The following is a 21,053-nucleotide window of genomic DNA, read 5'->3' as shown; positions in this document are numbered from 1 at the left end:
TATCACTTTTTATTCATACTGTAAAGTCATAAACCATAAATATCCTGAGCTGGAAGGGACCCACAAGAATCATCGAGTTCAACTCCTGGCTCCACACAGGACCACCCAAAAATCAGACCCTGTGTCTGAGAGCACCGTCCAAACACTTCTTGAGCTCCAGTTGGCTTGGTGGTGTGACCACTGCCTTGGGGAGCCTGTCCCAGTGCCCAGCCACCCTCTGGGTGCAGAACCTTTCCCTAACACCCAGCCTGACCCTCCCCTGTCCCAGCTCCATGCCGTTCCCTCGGGTCCTGTCGCTGTCCCCAGAGAGCAGAGCTCAGCGCCTGCCCCTCCGCTCCCCTCGTGAGGGAGCTGCAGGCCGCCATGAGGCCTCCCCTCAGCCTGCTCTGCTCTGGGCTGAACAAGCCAAGGGACCTCAGCCGCTCCTCATATGTCTTCCCCTCTAGACCCTTCAAAATCTTTGTAGTCCTCCTTTGCACAATCTCTAATAGTTTTATGTTCTTCTTATATTGTGTCTCCCAGAACTGCACACAGCACTAGAGGTGAGGCCGCCCAGCGCAGAGCAGAGCAGGACAATCCCTTCCCTCGCCCGCCTGGCAGTGCTGGGCCTGATGCACCCCAGGGCATGGTTGGCCCTCCTGGCTGCCAGGGCACACTGCTGGCTCAGCTTCAACTTTGGAGTCAACAGCTCCTCGCAATTTAGTGTCACCCGCAAACTTACTTAGCGTACTTTCAAGTACCTCCTGTACAAAATTCAGAAATGACATACCAGAGACAATACAACTACACTCTAAACACCGCAAGTCTGAAGAATTCAATTGCCATTAATCCTGAAAAGACCAAGACTGAAAATTAAATACATTAATATTCTCCATCTTGACTCCAGAATTAACTTCCTGAGGGAGGAAACTGAAGCTGGATCTGTTTTACCATACATAATAGTACATCAATCCAGTTCACTGGATAGTACGCAATTACTTTTTTTCCTGGATTACACAGATACACCTAATATTTAACCTTTGTTCAAGCCAAACATATGCACTACTGGCTCCTAACTTCGGCTATCTCTAAAACTTACGGATTGTTCCTATGTACCCTCCTCAAGTACACAATTTTTCTTCCAGAACTAGTAAGAGATTAGCTCTGGAGGAGAAAAAAAAGAAATCCCAAGAAGCAAGACGTAACTTAGAAAGATTATTTCTTTCTCTATAACCAGGAAATATTTCACTGACATATGAAAACGCCATAAAGAGAATTAATGTTTTGGGATAAGGAAGCTGCAGCAAAGGCATGAGGAGATTTATTATTTATTAAAGCATATGCTACTTGCAGTGAGGTACTGAAAGTCATTCTCCAAATCAGAGAATAAACACATGGTTGTGCCGATCTGGGGAGGAAATCTCCCCAAAATGTCTTAAAGAATGAAGGAACAACCATGAACACCAGGATCTAATTGATGTGGACAGTTAAAATGCCACTATAAACACTCAGGAAGATGAAAATATGTAGCTTGGACATTTTTTAACACAGTCTAGTAACTTGTAATGTCACTGACAGTTTCTTGAGGGAAAAAATATAACAACTAACTAAAACAAAAGGAAAAAGTCAGAACTGTGACACACTTTATCCCCTTGGCCATCAGACTTCAGCTTGATGCTGGTACAGGTTCTCAGGTGCAAGTCTCTGGCAGTAAGTCCTAGGTCATTTTTACTCTAACAGAGCTGGTGTTTGCCATCACTAGCATACAACTAGAGTTCTTAAAAATAAATAAATATTAACTCCTTTACTTTATTCACATCAGATTATAAAGTACCAATCAGATTGTTTAAAAATAGCAACAAACAAATGTGACCTGAGGAGAACGGATTCTTACGCTGCCTACGTTTTACCTAAAAAACACTGCAGCTCTAGAAAGCAGCCACTCGCTGCAATATGAACAGACCTCAAGAAAACAGGGCAGCAGGTCCATTCCCGATGTGACCCGTAATTATTTCAGAGGCGATCCAGCAAGTGCAAGAAGCCGAGATGTTTAAAAGCAAGAGCTTAGTATTAGATTAGATGCGTTAGGAACTAAAACTTTGTTTTCTGTGCACTCAGTGCTTAAGTAGTTTAAGTAGTACTAGGAGAAGATAAAAGAGAATATATTTATTATATATAAAACATATATATAATACTATATATATATATATACATAGTACGCATACACAGTATATGTGTATATATATATATATATATACACTGTTAAGCCCTAAAGCACCGGGTTTGTCAAAGCGGGGGCTGAATTTCCGCAGCAGAGACGGGGAGCGGGTATGTCGGGGGGGTAAGCTGCGCACGGTAACGGCCGGTGCCGCACCGGGCAGCGGAGCCCCCGCGATGCCCTCCTGGCGCCGCCCGCCGCCCTCCCCCTGCTCCCGCGGAGCCCCGCTCCGCGCCCCACTGGTACCTGCCCGCCGGCGCGGCGCGGCACCTTCCGCCGCCAACACCACTTCCGCCCGGCCCGCCGCAAACACTTCCGCCCGGCTTTCTCGCCTGCTCGCACTGAGCGCGTGCGTAGAGTATCGCGCGTGCGCACTGGTAGCGCTGAGCGGCGGTGCGAGTATGCGCTGTGTGGAGGAGTGAAGGCATTGCCCTCAGCTGGTGCCCGCGAGGGGGCGGGCAGGGCGGGAAGGCTGGCGGGGGGATTTGAGCTTTCTCCATGGTGAGGGAGAGGTGGCCTTGGCTCCCTTCCCTCCGCTTCCTCGCCGGGGAGGGCAGTGCTGTGTGGCTCCGCTGCTGTCCTTCGGTTGTTTCTCCTCATGTAGTGATTCAGGAAGTCCCACAATAAAACATTTTATCCTTTCCCTACGTTTGAATCTTTTCCTCCACAGCATCCTCACCCTTTCCCTTTTGGATCCGTTTTTAGTCAAGCCACCTGAAGTATTATAGTTACACTTTACAAGATGTTTCAAAAATTGGAACTTAAATCCCTCCATATTCAAGAATCTCTGCAGGGGGAATCACTACCATTTATGTTTAATACTCATTGCTGACAACCTGTTCTGAAACATTTTTTTTTTCCCTTTGGTCATCACTGTTCTCCATAAATTTTAATCCTATACCTTCCACTGGACGTTAATGTAACGCGCTTGGTTATAAGCAAAAATACTATTTGGACCTTGCCATTACAGGATTGATTATTTTCATTGATTATTTTTACTATGTGGAAAAAAATAGCAAATAGTGTGCTCAATGGTGCTAAGTCTTTCCTGGCTATTTATAGTCCTCTGATTTTATCCAGTTACTTCTAAAATGAAAACACTTTCTGGTGACTGTGTATGGCAAATTGGAGCTGACTGGATGAAGAATTTCCATAATAACTTTTTATGTCCCAGTTCACGTACGGACAGCCAAAAACTCCAACTTTTTATATGCATTTTGGTGCAAAGTAAACAAAATAGGTTCTCCATCTCTTTGTCTGGTGAGCTAAACTGTTATCTTGCAAACAGTGTGGAAAGCAGTCAGAGCTAAGGTGGAGCTGGGAATTTAAACATGACTGATTGCCTGGAGGATGAACGATCTGGGCATCTGAAAAGCCTGTCACAGCAGAGTTGATAGGCTGAGATCAGAGTCACTTGCTCAAGTCTCTTGTTTCTATCAAAAGTTTTGGAGAAATCAACTCTGTTCTTTAGACTATTAAGTTCTGTCGAGCAAGCATTTCTGGTGGAATACTTTATGCTTTATGACCTCTATTCTGAAATTTACATATTCAAAACAACACTTTTGATCATAATTAAAAATGCATTAGCAAAAAAACTTGCTAAAACACTGAAAGATACAATCAAGAATAGAACATTTTTAAAGCTCCTTATTGGTGAGACAAAAAGCATCTGGAAACTGAAAATGCAAAGTGAGGGAATTCTGTTTTAACCTGCTGTTGTGCTTCTCATTGCTGTTGTGTTTCTGTTTTCATGTCTGTAAAAGATCTGCTTAGCAATTACAATCATTGTGAAGTGAAAGAGTGGAAAGTGTATATATTACAGATAAACTAAAATCATTTGAAAGCATTGAGTTGAATTCCTGAGTAATTTAAATCATTATTTATCTTCTTTTAATTCTTTCATCTTTTACTGCTTCTGTTCCTAGCTACCTTTTCTACATTTGCTATTACCTTTTTTAACAAAGTCACCTCAAACCTGAGGAATCTGAGTTTTGTGTGTGCTGTCCTGCACACAATCAAAGGAGAAAAATGAAGGAGAAGCTGTACGTAACCACAGTTTTGATGAAATAAGTTAGATCCCGACAGTATGTGTCAACAAAATAGTTTCTGGGTCTGTCATAGGGTTATCCTGAAATCTGATTTCTAATACTGTTTTGTCAGTGATAAGCATCTTACTCTTCAGTTATTCATTTGTCTTCAAGAAATTACCCAGTTTCTGCAGTAGAATATTACAGTCAATATGAGAAGCTAGATGAACACTATATTTAATTACATTAAATCAGAATGTGATTTTTAATGTTCTAGTAAGTATATGCAGTATGTTCTTGTGTTACTTGAAGTAATCATGAAATGTTCTGCAATTTATATGTATCACAGTAGCAAATAATACCTCTGCAGAGGAAAAAGTAAAGTAAGAATTCTGTTCATGGTGTGACTTTGAGTAAATCATGTTCAAAGCTTTCACTACTAAATGAAAATTCATAAATGGCATGGCAGCCGTATCATTCTTGATCTTGTGTATTGAAAGGTGGGATTGCTAAGAGTCTACAGGTAACTGGTGCCCATGCTCATAACAAGTTCAGGAATTCTTGAAAGCCCCCAAAACAACTGAAATGCTAATCCAACCGAAAATAATGAAAACTTTCCATTCAATTCAGCAAGATCAAAACTTCACCCTGTGCATCCGAAAGAGGTGTAGCACAAGACATTAAATCAAACATTTCAGAAGTAGAAGCCTTAAATTCATACCTAGTTACAGAAGATCCTGGAGACTGTTCTATTAACAAGATGAAAAACTAAGTATGGATTTAGGAAACTGGCCTCAAGCTTATATATATATATATATTTTTTTTCAAATTTTTGGAGCCAGTTGAAAATGCTGGGCAATGTTTTCAAATGTGTTTTTAAACACGTGTTGCAATGACAGTCAAGTCCATAAGCAATATTGAAAATGCTACCTGTCCAACTTTACTTTGTTCCAATGTCTTGTAATACAATAGCGGGAGAATTGTGCTATAGGAATACAGGCTCTCTCAATTATAGCAGCGGTCTCTGTATGTTTTTGAAGTTGAGCATGAGACATTTCATAGGCTGCTGATACAGTGTTAAACGTGAAGTATATACTCAGATTATAAATAATGCAGCTCTCAAAAAGGATCAGCTTTCATCTCATTTGAGAGCTACTGTAAAAGAGCAGAATAATCAAAACTGTTTCTATATGCTTCCAGAGCTAAATGGAGCCCATTTCTGCTCCTTTAACTCTTGCTTTTGACGGCAGCACTTGATTTTGTAGTAGATTTTTATGGACATAAGCCAAATTGTGAAAGTTACGGGCCACAGATCATTTGTAGTACATCTGAAATTATATGTTAAAAGTTAGAGTTGATAGGCTAATAGAGGTTAAAAATTCAGATTTATTAGAATGACTAAGCTGATGACTGTATAAGTATTTAATAATTTCTAGTGATTTCCAAGAAAGCATTTTGACTAATCGCATCTTTATAAACATTGTTCATGTGCAATGAATCAATAAGGAATCATGATTCTCATTACAAAGTGCTGTGTTTTAATGATTTTCCTTGTCTAAAGGCCAGTCAGATCCATGAGTTTTTATTATCACTGCTGGCAAGCCTGAAATGCAAAGTCCAGAATTAGAGAGTGTTTTGAAATAAGTATATGAGAAGTATTAAAATAAGTAATTCTTCATTATTTGTATTATACTACTGTTCTGTGTAATTTAAGCTCACTTTTATTGTAGTTTATGTGGAAATAATAATAATAATAAAAAACAACATATATATAATGGGTATTTAATGGTTACGTTATGGTAATTTAAGAAATAAGATTTGCAGAGAAAAGATAATCGCTTTTATTAAACCAAATGCTATAGGGTAGGGATTGATATGTCATTAGATAGCAATGAAACACTTTCAGAGATTACTGCTGGCATTTCAGCAGCTGTCTCACAGTGCGAAATCATGACTAACTCCCTGGGCAGAAGAAGCCAGCTTCAAATAACTCACTGATGAAGCACTGGGTGAAGAGACTCATTCTGGGCAGGAGATAGTTTTCTCCTATATTGACAGGGTAAGAGAAAGAAATGGGAGATGATCCAGGAAACAGCAAGAGACTGAATGTGAGCAGGAATGTGAGGAAGGTCTCCATTATTGTGATTCTGGAGACATCTCTGCCTGTTGACAATTCCATGGTTCAGCAACTCTAAAAAAGTCTGAAAATCTCCAAGTTTTCCTGTAAAGAAGGTGGTATATGATATATGGAGTCTCAGAAAGGAATGGTTCTTGTGCCTCCTGGCTACTTCAAAACTTAAGGAGGTTTTGAGCATTAAAAAGACAGATGGTAATAGCATATGAAGAGTTATTGTAGTTGGTGTAAATTTTGGAACCTGACCCAAAGCCGTTTGAAGTTAATGTTAGTCTTTCTATTGATTTCAAAGTTTTTCTATCCATTGAATAATTAGAGATACTGCAAATTAGACTTTTGTTTGCCAGTATTAAATCTGCTTCGTGGTTTGAAATTAGGCATTTTTCTCTTCTAAATTTAATACACTCATTAAGTGTGTTTGCACTGTGGCTGTGTTCTTAGCTAATTTGCTTAGCAATAGGATTTTATTTTCTAATGAGGCAGCTTTCTGTAGAAATGAACAATAATGGATATTTGTTATCTCTTTGCATAGTAGCCGTTCTATATTTAAGTTAAATGTCCCCTAGCTCAAAGAATGTTGGAATATTGCTCTTTATTTTAACATCTCACCTGTTTGACTAGCTCTAGAGGTTTGTGCGTTCTTCACTGATGCTTAAAGGTTTATGCTGGCTAAGAAGGCTACTGCAAAAGTAATTTAATTTATATATTTTACTACTGAGTTGATGTGTTAGTATAACACATATCCTTGGACTGAGATAATGAACGGAAACCCCAACATTTTAAAAACATAGGATCTTCTTTATTGCAAACGCAGGAATAAAGATACGAATATCTGTATAACAGAATAAAACCGAAAAATGCAATGTTCCTACATGCAAGGTAATGAAAATGAAGATGGTATCACTGAAGTGTTAAAAATTTTAAGTGCTAGTGCTTAATACCACAGCATTTTTTCTATGTACATTTATTGTGTGTGAATTTTGTTAAGTGTGCTTCAGATGTAGACAACAGCAGATGGGAACCTAGGCATATATTTTCAAGAAAGTCATTAAAAGAGCTTATTAAAGGGTGCAGTTGTGTGAGCACAGATAAATAGAATTATTTCTACAAGAGCTATTTAAGTATTGCCTGTAAAATAGTAAAATGTTTCTTGCTCTGTTATTGTCATTAACTGATGCAATTGCTTTCCTATGATATACACTAAACCCTGAGAATTATTATTTTTTGAAGTAGAATTCTTTATGAACTTTTTTTTTTTTTTTTAATCCAAGCTCTTCAGTTTCAGGGACGAGTGTCTAACTATGGTTATTATGCAGGCATCATTGTCTTCACTGTGAAAATCTATGAAGTAGAATACTTCCATGTTTAGCAATGCAACAGAGAACAAAAGAGCCAGTCTCCATCCCAACAGGTTTACAGTCAAAATAAAATGAGACTATTAGAACTGGAGTTAATTTATAATGTGTTGAGATACTTATTTTAAAATGAAATTATACATCAGGAAGGAAGAGGAGACGGCAAGAGATGTTGCTGGGAAGCCTATTCCTGTTACGTAAATTACTTAGCTTTCACAGGTGTGATGGTGGTGCTGATTTTCTAGACATTACTGCATTCTCCAGCCTAGAAAAAAAATTGAATATAAATGAATTGTAATTTAAGAAAACCCATATATATCAAATAACCCGAAAGTCCAAAAAGACATTCGTTCCTTTTCTTCAAAAATCTTTAGCTCTGGGGGCTCAATTCTGATTCTTCTAACTTCATGGATTATACTGGGATTATTCAAAATATATATCCCTTTTTTTTTCCTACTTTTTTCATGTTTAATTCTTACTTCACCTTTGCATACCTGTTTTTTAAAAATGTGGGCTTTTTGGCTTTAAGTAAGAAAAATAGTAAAAGGAAAAGTAAGATCAAAATTAAGTAAATAAAGGAGAAAAAAGATCTGTAGTTTAAACAGAATGACTTTATCACTAGTCATGTTTACCTCCTTTGCTGAGGTATCCTGAATACTTTCTAAGATATCGTTAATTCAGTGTTTATCTCAAACAGCCCTAAGTGGTTATGGATAGCCTGAAACTAGAGCACCTAGCATCCAGTGTTGTTAACCTTTTTAGTTTCAGTGTTCTGTGGAAAACTGAACAGAAGTTGTTCTATGATGAATGACTGACCTTATTTTAAAGTTTTTGTAACTTTAAAGATGTTTGTCTTATTTTTCAAATTATTTTCATCTGTTTATTTTCTTAGGCTAATTTTTGAAGCTCTGTATTATTGAAAAACAGAAAGAGCATTTTCCAAAATGTGGTAAGCACAAACTTTTTTTTTTCTTTTTAATACATTTGGAAATAGCCAAAGTATTCAAACTGAGGCCTTTTGGTTTTTGATTCTCATTGAAATGAAAAAATGCTCCTCAACAAAGAAGTACAGGAAGGACTTCTGACCTCTATGATAACATATGATATAGCAATTTAGGGATGATCTTGCATTCATCTGTACTTCTAGAGTTTGCTTAATTTAGGAGTGTTTGTGATTTCATCCATTACTGGCCACATTTTTTTTAAGTAGGCCTGTGTGGTCCTCAGTGTTTACTAGGCACTTAGCAAGACTTAAATCTACCTGGAATTTTGTGGAAATAAGGATTCTTCAGCTGTGTTAAGATCTTTTCTACCAGACTACTGAAGGTTGAGAGGTACTGCAACTCAATTTCCATAACAGTGTCAGACAGATATTGAGGACATCTAGAATTATGAGAACGCACTAGTATGTTCTGACAGGCTTGGCAATGGAGTTGTTGCTGTGGTCTCCAAAATACAACACACCTGAGAAGCATGGTAAGCTGAAGAAAGACTCTCAAATAATATCATATCTTGAGGGTGTTGAGTCCTTGTTGCAGTAGAAAAGCATTTTGTCAATTTGAAGAAAATTATTTGAAAAAATAAGATGCAGTCAACAGAGACAAGTAAAAGATAGTGCACTTAAGCAAAAATAGTCAACTGCATAAATACATGTGGGTAAACAGCCAGCTAAGTGGCAGCTCTTTAGAGAAAAAAAAGAGTGAATCACAAGCTGAGAGTGAGTCAGCCATGTCATTCTGTTCCAAAAAATAACAAATGACATAAACAACCTGTAAGAGACATAGAGTAACCTTTCTGTTCCAGACCTCTGATAAGCTGAAGTAATGTGTTCAATTTCTGTCATAAAACTTTAAGAAAAACGTAGGTCAGTTGGAGAAAGTTTAGAGGACCCCAGCGAGAATGATGAAAGGCTTAGAAAACATGACCTCCAAAGATGGATGGAAAGACCTGGGGTTATTTAGCTTAAAGTCAAGGGAACTTTTTTTCTAATGTGGAGGTATGTGGTATACAAAAAATAGAAACAGAAGAAATAATTGTTTCTGTGTGTCCATGGTACATAGGAGAGGAAGTAATAAGCTTAAATTCCAAAATGAATGATCCATATTAAATAGTCAGGTAGACTTTCTGACAAAAAAAAAAAAAAAAGTGTTGAGGCATAGAATAATTTTCCCAAAATCTGCATTAATGATGGATTTTTTTGGACCAGGTTAATAAAATATTTAGTTTAAATAGCTGATCTGTCTCATAGTAGATGTATGGATAAGGTATTTTCTTAAGGTCACTTCAACTCTACTTTTTTATGGTTCTCTAAGATGTGATATGAAACTTTTCAAATTTATTCACTTTTTAAATCTGTATTTTTCTCAAATAGCTTTATTCTAAACTGTTTGTGTGAACCCAAAGAAGAAAAGGTCAGAAGTGTTTTCCTATGCAGACTGTGAAATAAATATTTAGAATTAGTTGCCTTTTGAGGCTTAGTATGTGTTCATTGCATTTGTTTGGATGTGGTTAATACATGCTTAAAAGCTGTCATTTAGCTTTATTTTACACAATCTTGCATGATTGTTCATTGCCACATTTTCATGCCACATTGGTTCTTTGTTCTTTTTTGTATATTGACAGTGTCATTCAGTTTCACATCTTGTGTGTTTTAATGTTATTGGTTTAATTGTTGTCTTTTTGTATCCCATAAAAATCTAGGAAGAAATGCTAAGTGGTTTCAAAAATAAATTTTCAAATTTATTTGATAATTGAATTTGTAGCAAAAAGAAATAACTATTGTAAACAGTGTTTTCTGATATATCATAATTACACCTGTGTTCATCTGAATTGACTAAAACTAGGTGCTCAACCAAGCATCTAATTATTTTGAAAAATTACAGTTGGATGCTGCATTTGCACTGAATATGGACAAGTGTTTGCGATACTGATCTTTACATCTTTAAGGAAGCAGTCAAGCCTGAAGAAGCATAATAGAACACTAAATTTGGGGCTTGCAACCCTTGCCAACACAAATAGTCTTTTCTTAGAGGAAAAGGTTGATTTATTTGCATATAATTATTAATGTTGATATAATTTATAGCTCTAGAGTTTATGTTCAGGGTGATCTAGATATATTTTAAGAGACATTTCTTCAGGAATGCCCATTAGGAAGAGTCATGTAGGTCACACTTGTCTCAACCTTGGTGAATATGAGGTTTTATTTGCTTTTTTCATGTGAATATTTTCTGTGATTCTGTTCACAGGACAACATTATAATTGATCAAACAGTACATGTCTAAATATGTCTTATCACATGCCAAGCTATTTCTAAAATACCTAGAACAGTGAATATTGTGGGAGTTTCGCCTACTCCGAGACCTAGGTGGATTCTTCAAAACAAAGTTAATTTCTTAAGAACAGGGACTGCTGAAGATGTCAGCAACATTACCAAAAAAAAATAACTACCAAAAAAGACTGTGGTGAGTTGGCCCCAGCTGGCAGCCAAGCACCCACCCAGCCACTCACTGATTCTCCCCACCCTCAGCCTGAAAGGGGGAGAAAATGGAAAGAACAGGAGCAAGGCAGCTCGTGGGTCAAGATAAAGACACGGAGATAGATCATGTACCAGTTACTGTGCTGGGCAACACAGACTTGATTCATTGCCAGTTAATGTAAATATTTAATTACTGTTTCTAGTATTGTGAAATCAAAATAAGAAGCATGCATTTAAACACTTATTGAGAACACACCCCTCCTTTTCTCCGGCTTGACTTCACAGCGGAGACCTCTCCTTCCCCCTGGTTGTTGCTGCAGGTTATGCTCAGTATATCCACTGAGGCAATGAAGGGTACAGAAGGGATTGCAGTCAATGTATAGTGGTTTGTTACTCCTTCCTTCTTGCTCTTCTCCTGTGCTCTAGTGTGGGTCTCCATCCCTTCAGAAATATATTTTCTCTAGGGAACCAGCTTTGGCAGAGGGGTTGGACCCAATGATCTCTCGAGGTCCCTTCCAACCCCTACAATTCTGTTTCTAATATCCGTGCCACCAGGAAGTACCTCCTGCCCCTCTGACCTTGGTGTTCTCGTCCTGCTCCCCTTTGATTTCTCCTCCTTTCTCTCTTCCCTCATTCTCTCCTCATCTCTCTGGCATGTTCTGCACTTTCTTAAATATGTTTTCACAGAGGTACCATCAACTTCACTGACGGGCTCAGCTTTGGCCTCTGTGGCTTTTAATTTAAATAAATAATATATTAAATATTTATTATATTAGTCTGATTTACCTGATATTCAACAGACCTTGCTACGCATTAACAAAGATAATTTATCATTTGTATTGACATCCAGCTCTAAATCTCTCTCTATGTGGGCAAATTTTATTATTATTTATTATGTTTATTACTGTAGCAAATAAGAACTAAAACCACATTGTGCTGAAGAGAACAACAGCTACTGACAGGCTTTCAACCTGTAGAAGACAAGAGAAGAATGTGGGCAGAATAAGGACGGCAGTGATGTAAAATGATCAGCCCGATGAGGTGTAATTTTAAAACAGCAGCAAATAAAACATTGCCAAGGTTGCTGGTCCAATTTCTTAGTGAGTCATCTGTCCATTTTCCTGTTGGTCTGACAAAAACCAGTCTCCACATATGACGAAAAGTCAGGAGGGAAAAAAAAGCCAGAAGGCATGAACTGTGGTAGACAAGATTGAAAAAAAAAAAAAAATAAGGAAGTGTAAGTCATTAACTTCATTGGAGAAATGTCCAGTAACCATTCCAGAGGATTCAAATTTCCTGCAGATAGATAGTGTATTTGGCTAAATGATATTGGAAATCACAAAATGAGATCGTTTCAGGGGAAAAAAAAAAAAAAAAAAGAAAAAGAATGCAGTAGTGATTAAAGATAATTACTCTGTAAATGTCTTCAGGCTCTGAAAATGCCAACCCTGCCTATGAACTCTGCCTTTTAACTCACCTAACTCTCTTCGTAGTAGTTTCAAGAAACTCTTGAGATCAGAAGAAAAAAAACACTGAGACAAGGGATTCTGTATTCTGTGGGTAAGTGCCACGGCCTCAATGGAAAGGGCTTTCTGCATTTTGGCACATCTCATGGGGGGAGGATGCAGAAATGAGAATCATGAAGATCATAGGCAAGATGATAGTGACATTGATGAATTGGTAGTCTGTTTTCTACCACAATTTTACTCTAAACATAATAATCACTGGAATATAGAGTGATTTTCCACATGATGCGCTTGCAAAACAAAGTATCACTCACTGTTCAGAATATTAAAAATCTTCCTTTCATACAGATGTCAGAAATCAGATTGCTTTGGAAATGTTTATTTTATCAGTACCACCTAAGATGATGACCTATGGCAGAGCACAGCTTCCACTGATGCAGCAGTGTTGAGCATAAGCATCTGAGAACAGATTTAGGCCCTCTATATAAAGTGACATTTCAGAAATTAATGGATATTTATGGAAAGTCATGAGCAGTCCTTATATGAATTACTTAACTGTCATATGCATGTCTACATAGAAATCCAGGCAAAGGTAATATGAAGAAATTAAATGGAAAATGGTATGGACAATGAATAGGGAAAAAAAAAAAAAAGCAGCTATGAAAAGTAGTAAAAGAGACATTTAACATTTTACTCTCCCTAAGGGCATAAACTAAGATGATTAAGAACATGCAGAAAGGGGAGACTAACAATTAGGTCTTAGGTTTATTGATTACTTAAGCAGAACTGTCCCCCAGTAGATGTTAATATTTTATAAGGCTCACATAAAAGCCAAAGGATGTCATCTATTGGTGGGTCTTGTGAGACATCAGAGTTCGTGTAGTGAGGCTATGAATCTAACATAATGTTTTTCCTTTAAATCAATGGAAAAATAATGATATTCTTTTTAATACTGTTGAAAATTGTTCATGATTTTCCTTCAGGATTTTAAAGTGCATAGATGTAACATACGTGGTAAAGCTTACCAAGTCTGCATATGCTGGTCTGAGTCCTAACTTCCTTTTTATTTTTTCCCATGCAGACATGGAAAGGAAAGAAAGGTGAAATTTGTCTCTGCGGTTTTAAACTGTGTGTGCTTAAGGAGATTTATAATTATGCTGAGCAATACTTAACTGTTCTTATTTGTTTCCAGGAAGACTTGGAGGCTGTAATTACTTTTAAGTTTGAAATTGAGTATATAAACTTGAGTTATGAATTTAGATGTTGACCTCAGTTATTTCACTCCTGCCATGCTGAAATATCAGCTGAGCTTATTGGCTTATTGGCTGAGCCAGTAAGTTGGCTGAAATATTTCCTGGGAAATTTCCTGGAAAAGGAAGCCTTGGTGACATACAGCTGGTATAGATAGCTTGATGTTTCTCTTTGAATATCAATCCCTCTGAATAAAAATGGCCACTGAAAGAGAAGCCCTACTGGGAAAGCTAAAGCCCACTTGGAGTTGAACCTGGCAAGAGACATGAGGGGCAACAAGAAAGACTTCTATGGATAAATGAGCAGCAAAAGTGAGACTAAGGAAAATGAAGGCCTGTTGCTGAATGGGACAGGAGTAACAAAAGACAGAGAAATGGCTTAGGTACTCAATGCCTCCTTTATTGGTCTTTATTGGTGAGAACTACCTTTAGGAACTCCAGGTCCTGAGACGAGTGAGACCAGAAAGTCTGGAGCAAGGAAGACCTGCCCTTAGTGGTAGAGGACTGCTGGCCATGTGCTCCATGGGATCTGGTGGGATGCACCTATGAGTGCTGAGGTAGGATGGAGGTGGAGCAAATCCTGCTGGAAAACATTTCCAAACATGTAAAGGACGAAAGGGTCGTTCAGAATAGTTAGCATGGATTTTTGAAGGGGGAAATTGTACTTAACCAGCCTGATAACCTTCTATGATGGATGACTTGCTTGCTTGCTGAATGAGCAGAGAGAAGTTTATCTTGACTTTAGTAGGGCTACCACCTCTATTTCTCATAACATTTTCAGAGACAACAGATTAAGTACAGGCTAGATAAGTGGACTAAAGTACAGCTGAGTACCTGAGTACAAGAAGAGGATTGTTATCAGCAAGACAAAGTCCTGCTGGAGGACAGTTGTTAGCGGTGTACCCCAGGAATTCATAGTGGTTCCAGTGCAGTGTAACACCTTCATTAATGGCCTGGACAACAACATAGAGTGCACCCTCAGTAAATTTGAATATACCACAAAAACTGGGAGGAGTGGCTGTGTGTTGTCTCTCCTTCAGAGAGACCTTCACAGGCTAGAGAAATGGGCCAACAAGAACCCAAGCGACAAGCAAGTGAATTCACGAAAGGAGCTTCACCTGTGATATCGGAACTAGTCCATGACAGAGCCTGTCCCTTACCACTGGATGTGAAAGAAGCCTACATAGTTCAGGCTCTTATGCCTGAAGTTGCACTTTGCGAATCTGCATCTTTTAAGTGGTCAGCTTCTAGAGTCCTAGCACATAAAATCAATCTGACAGGAAGGATGATTTCTTGAGTTGATCCTATGACAACTGGTTCTCAAGAAATGGAAAACAACTGAAATGACGTTTCCTCACCATTGTCGCTGTTTCTCTTCTCTGTAGCACTACCCGGTGCTTGTCCAACCAATGTCCTGACAGCTTGTCAAATGTCTCCTTGGAAATAGCTTTCACACAATTTACTTCATCAAACAATCTGTCTTTATGTTCCAGTTCAAGCTTGACAAATATTTCAGTTTCTCCCATCTTTTCACAGTTCATAAAGTCAACATTTCTGTGAAGCAACCAATTCTGAGAGACCTTCAAGGAAATCCCTGGTGATTGCTTCAAGTGTGACTAATTTAGAAATAGTGCAAGTTATTTTTAAAGCTTAACAAAAGAAAGGAGCTTGGGAGGTAGCAGGAGGGCTTCATTAATAATTATCTAACAACAGTTGCCATGCAGCAAAGATTTATTTCAGACAATCTCACTGGTCTAGGAAAAGTGATTCAGAAAGCTTCCCTTGAGGAAGTGTTTGGTCCATGTTTGTAAGCTCTTACAATGTGTGTTAGAAAAATTAAGAGAATACAATCTTTCTCTTTAAACACTTGGACAAGCAAGAACAAAACAAAACAAAACAAAACCCAACACCAACACTTGTTTTGCTGACTGGATAAACAATTTGAGTCCTGCATTACTCAAGTATTGTTATCCTTCTGAAGATGTGTGTGCAGAGAAGTTTTCAACTTAATAGCTTTCATTATATTTTTTTCCCTACAGCAGAGAACAGGGTATTAAACTGTTGCAATACACAGAGCAGTAAGGCAAGAAAAGGTAGGTTAGATCTTAAAAGTTCTCTCTCCTGCTTTATGTTCATATGTGATTTATGTTATTTTAGTCAAATTGATTTTTCCAATGTTTTAACTGTTGCCAAGTTATAAGAAGCAAAACTATCTAAATTACCAGGCAAAAAGAAGAGGAAGAATAAAAATGCAAACACATAAAACAATTCTGATTGTATTTTGGAGTTCCAAAGTAGAGTTAAGTTTCATTGACATCATTAAGCTTTATCAAATGATATAGCCTATTAACAGTAGCGCTGCATGATGTGACGGAGAAATTTAGAGGGATTCCTTTTTTTTTTTTTTTTTCTATTTTCTGTATGGATTTAATCTCTTGCATGAAGTGGAGAGATTAGTTTAGCTTTTTGAAAACTGCATTGGCTTTTTTTTTTTTTTTTGGAATAACAATAACAGACTGAACAAAGACAAAGCAGATTTGTTGCTTAGCAGAGCAACATATATGGTGTCCCTTCAGAGAACAAGAAGTGGTCTTTCAGTGCTGGCCAAAGCAGCAGGACTCTTTCAGTTGTTGGCAGAGGTATGAGCTTTAGATTACTTGGACATGTGGGCAGGAATGTGTAATTGATATTCACAAAGTCACAAAAGTCCTTGAAGGATTTATGGAACAAACAGGACTAGAAATGTGACTTTCAATCTTTTACAGAATTGCTTCTGCATCACAGCCTAGGCACTAACCAGCATGCTTGGCTCTGCTGTGGCAGTTATATGTCAGAGAGCCCAGGGTAATAACAAAATCCTTTTGTTCTTGCTACATGCATGCAAACATTACTGCAGGTAGTTTGATTTGTGCTACCACACCTGACATTTTCTCTGTCAGCAGAGAGAACTACCAAATTTGACAAATCGAACCACTCTTGATCAAAACACTTTTCTGGAAATCATTTTGACTGTTTCACCTGGCAGGCTTGTAAATTCCCAAAGCCTGATGTTCTTTGAGTTGAAAAATGCTGCAAAATATGAGGACGATTTTTGACTTTCTTTGCGTCCTAGATACTTGTTCCAGCCTGCAATTTGCGAAACAGTTTGTTCACAAAGCCTTCAATGATTTCGTGTACCTTGAGACAAAGTTCACTCTGTTAATCACCTGAAAATTGCTACAGGAAATGACCATTGCCAGTTTTAACCAACAAGAGCCATGCCATTCTCCTTCTCTATTTTCTGTTACCAAGAAAGAGGTGTATGAAAGATCCAATTTACTTTTTCTGAATGCAGTCTTAGTAACACTGGGTCGTAAGAGATCAGATGGATTTTTACTGAGATCTAGTAAAACTAAGGGAAAAGGAAGATGAGATACCTGACAATTATGCTAGTAAATTACATTTGCTGAGAATATTCCTGGTTCCTGAGTCCAGCTGGCACAGAAAAGCCTGCTCCTAACCAGTGTTATCCTGAGAAATAGGCTGGCTGCATGCAAACTACCTATTGGCAGCCCTCACTGGAACTTCCTAATTCCAGAAACATACCCAGAAAGTATTCAGTGAGTGGCACATGACAAAATCATGTGAAAAACACCCTAAAAGCTTGCTAGCATAGGCAGTTGTGTTCCTCCACTGAGAAAAAGCACTACATGTTGCATGAAGAGCTAGCAGTGTGTCTCTAATATCACGATAGCATGAAATATACATTTATAAATATATAAATATATTTAAAAATGTATATAATACTATATATAAATAAAATGCATAAAATAAATAAACATATGAAAAAGCAATACCGTAATGGCTACATAAGGTGGCAACAGCTCTTGTGGCTTCCTGTGTACACTGCAGTCTCAAACTCTGTTTGTTCTAGAGAGTGGTTCATCTTAATTCAATTTTACATCATGCCATTACAATGAGTTAATCATGACCACAAAATAAAAATTGAAGTAAGGGTCAACTCTCTTAAAAGGAAGTTGTGAGTTGGGCTTCTCTGTTCCAGTGGAAGTTCATCTAAGAAAGAACTATCCCCCCCACCTCCAAATTTTCCTCAGGTTTAAAAAATGTAATTTATGGACTTCCATGCTGTAAAATTGTGATTTTCCTCGAGGAAAAACATCACAATTTTATTAAGGAGCTGCAGTGAATTATTACAAGCCCTTCTGGCGAGCCTACTTTTTTTTGTTTGTTTGTTTGTTTTCTTTTGTTTTCTTTTTTCTAAACTAGATTTTGTGCCCAAAAAGTAATTGGCAGGTGTTCATCATAAAAATGGATCCAGCTCAAAACATCCAGAGCGACAACTAGCTACTGAAATGGAAGAACCTATTCTTTTCCCTTGGGATTTCACTATTTAAAAAAAACTCCATATAGCTATATTAAAAAATAGTCAGACACTACACTAAGATCAATGAGTAGCTATATGAACCCAAACAGCTTCCCTTTATTTCTGGCGAACGATGCTCAAAGACAAATTAATGTTTCTATGACCCTTGAAAGCCAGGAGCCAGTTCAGCTTCTCTTATGAGTAAGAGTAGCTTGAGGTTATCCAAATTTACACAGCAAATCCACTACTCCAGCACTCAACCTGTTTTGCCAATACTATGATTGCTCTTGGGACCTTGTTTCACTGTTGGTGGTACCATTGTAGCTGTGGTATTGTAAAGGTAAATGACATATAGTACAAATTCAGAGTACCAATAGTTGTATAATTGAAATAACTGGTAGAGTTGGAGGAAAGAGGATTATTTTAAATGTTAATCTGTTATTGGGCAGCTATTAGCATATTTCTGCCACAGACTGGAGAAAAGTTGGGGGAGGGCAGAGAAAAGGAAGCAGAACAGATAAACAGAAAAATCTCACTACATAGCTTGCATTGTCATGAATTTTTGTCTGCTGAAGCTCTACCACAGCTATTTGCAACACTTCAGTGCTATATGGATATCAAGTGAAGCTGTTAATCCTGATCAGGCCATTTATTTAGCTTGTTTAACACCATTCAGAGTGGTTCAATGATGTTTCTGAGAACACTGCAATGATCCATCTCAGCCCCACGGGATGTGACACTGTTTACTTATCAGTTGTGTAATATTCTTTCATTCTCAATTCATGGATTCAATGAAGAATAAGTATCTATCATTTATTTATTTATATTGCATAACTTGTTACTGCCAGTAATAAAATTAATCATTTTCTTTTTAAAATCCAGCAGGTACATTTAATTCTAAGACCTGACAATTGCACATCCTGAATGCAGGGTATGCAAAAAATAGCCTGGAGTTGTCTTCCAAACAAACAAAGAAACATACAGACAAAAAAACACGGTGATAGCAAAAACACTAATTATTTCAAATGCCAAGCTTTGTCATTTATGAATTGGATTATAGAACAGAAAGCAAGGGGCTAGAATCAGTAAGCAAAAAGATCTCTTTTAGCTACACTTCTAGGCTTTTATGCCTTCTAAATTTAACTAACACTAATCATGGGTGAAACAGGCGGGTTGGGCAGTGGTGGTGTATCAGGAGGGAAATACGAAATGTATGGTTTGTGTACTTTATATCTTCCAGGAACTGGTTGGCATTGTAATCCAAGTACTATTTTTTACAATACCAGGATCAATACTGAAAATGGGAGAAGTAATAAGCAGCTTCCCATAAAGTCAGAACACCATCTACCAAATAATAAATAGGCTCAACCAGTGTTGTGTTTTCTGGAATGCTACTAATCCACAAGGATCTATTAAATTATTTCTTTGGTTTTATGGGTCTATCTACAGTCATTTACTTTTCCTTCACAGTCAGTTACCCAAGGTAATTCTAACTCTAATGAGACTGAGATGTTTTGCTAAAGAAGTAGGAGGACAACTTAGAGGCCCTGCTGAGAGTGTTTTCCTCTTGCTAGCAGTGAAAATTTTTTCTGCTGAGGCTCCTGAACTCCTTCGTGAAATGGCTGTCAGGGCCCAGAGGGCACTTTTTAGGCCTTAGTGCCCTGACAGTCCTCACCTGGGTCTCCCACCCACCCATCCTCTCCATGGCCCCATTTCACCTCAGGCCTGGGCCCCTAGTCCTCATCCCTGCTGGACTATTCATCTACCTCTCTCCATTCCTGTTCACTGCTGTTCCTGAGCTGTTGATTAGATTTCCTGGACTGATGTTACGCCTTTGTCTGGTCCATTGGACTGTGGGTGGGACTTCTTTCGATGCATCTCTCTGCTCTGCTCACCCTGCTCAGATACCGTGGGTCTGTGCCCTGATGGTGAGGACACTGTGATGCCTCACTGTGGTTAACCTCAGCTGTGGATTGCCCTCCCCGGCTGCCACTTGCTGCTCCCCGGCAGTAGTTTTGGCAAGGAATGGGGCTTAGTCTTGGGGACCTTTGACAATCCAGTGGCTGTTTCAGTCATGTAAATCTAAATTCAATAGGTTGCATGGCCTACAGCATCCTTGGAGGTCTGCTCATATCCCCAGAGCACCTGGGCTCCCAGTGCACAGTTCAGCCACGTCACTGGGGCTTAGGGATCTGGACTGGAACAGTTCTCAAATCCCACCTCTGTCATTTCATTTTAAGATGAAAACCCTGCTGAATTCTAAGATGAAAACCCTGGTGAATTCTGTTCCAATGGCCTATTAATCCTGTGATTTACCGTTCCAAAATGATTTATCCTAATTATCAAATGCCTCAAAAAAGGCATCTATAGGACGTTAGCACCCACTAATATCAGTGACAAATCCCTGTGGTTTCAACAGGAACATAGGCTGATTTTTTTTATGCTTTTGGAGACTTCACCTGTGCTAGCAGTCATGTAATCTGTTAGTTTAAATGATCAACCAGATGGCAGCGGAAGCAGAGAGTTTTCTGAATAATCTGCCCTGAGTCTGCAGGAGAACCTTAATTTGGTTGGAATTAGTGTGAAGGTGAATGTGCACATGTATTCTTTAACCAAACTCTCTATGTGCAACAATATATGTAGCATGAGGGAAAAAAAAAAAAAAAAGGACTTCAGCATGAAAGCTAAGAATGGAGTCATCCTTCAACAGAGCTATTTTTAGAAGATAAAATCAAACAGGCAAAGCTAATGAAAGGAGCAAACAGACTTTAAGACAGGTGTTTTAT

At 38.2% G+C, this 21,053-nt stretch overlaps 1 protein-coding gene across 2 annotated transcripts in view; it reads right to left on the bottom strand.

The window, feature by feature from the left end:
• The window catches only part of POT1 (protection of telomeres 1), a 629,477-nt gene that overhangs the window by 561,502 nt on the left and 46,922 nt on the right, over positions 1-21,053 (bottom strand). Inside the window, exon 1 of one of the 2 annotated variants that reach the window (XM_083820262.1) lies at positions 2,444-2,600. The exons of the other annotated variant lie outside the window; for it this stretch is intronic. The gene's annotated coding sequence lies outside the window, so the exon portion shown is untranslated. Of the gene's footprint in view, positions 1-2,443; positions 2,601-21,053 lie in introns of those variants that run through there. 2 annotated transcript variants of the gene reach the window in all.

The sequence above is a fragment of the Anser anser genome, assembly GCF_964211835.1.
Source record: "Anser anser genome assembly, chromosome: 1".
Classification (NCBI taxonomy): domain Eukaryota; kingdom Metazoa; phylum Chordata; class Aves; order Anseriformes; family Anatidae; genus Anser; species Anser anser.
The sequence above is the reverse complement of the archived record's forward strand: the minus strand, read 5'-3'. Positions and strand labels throughout refer to the sequence as shown.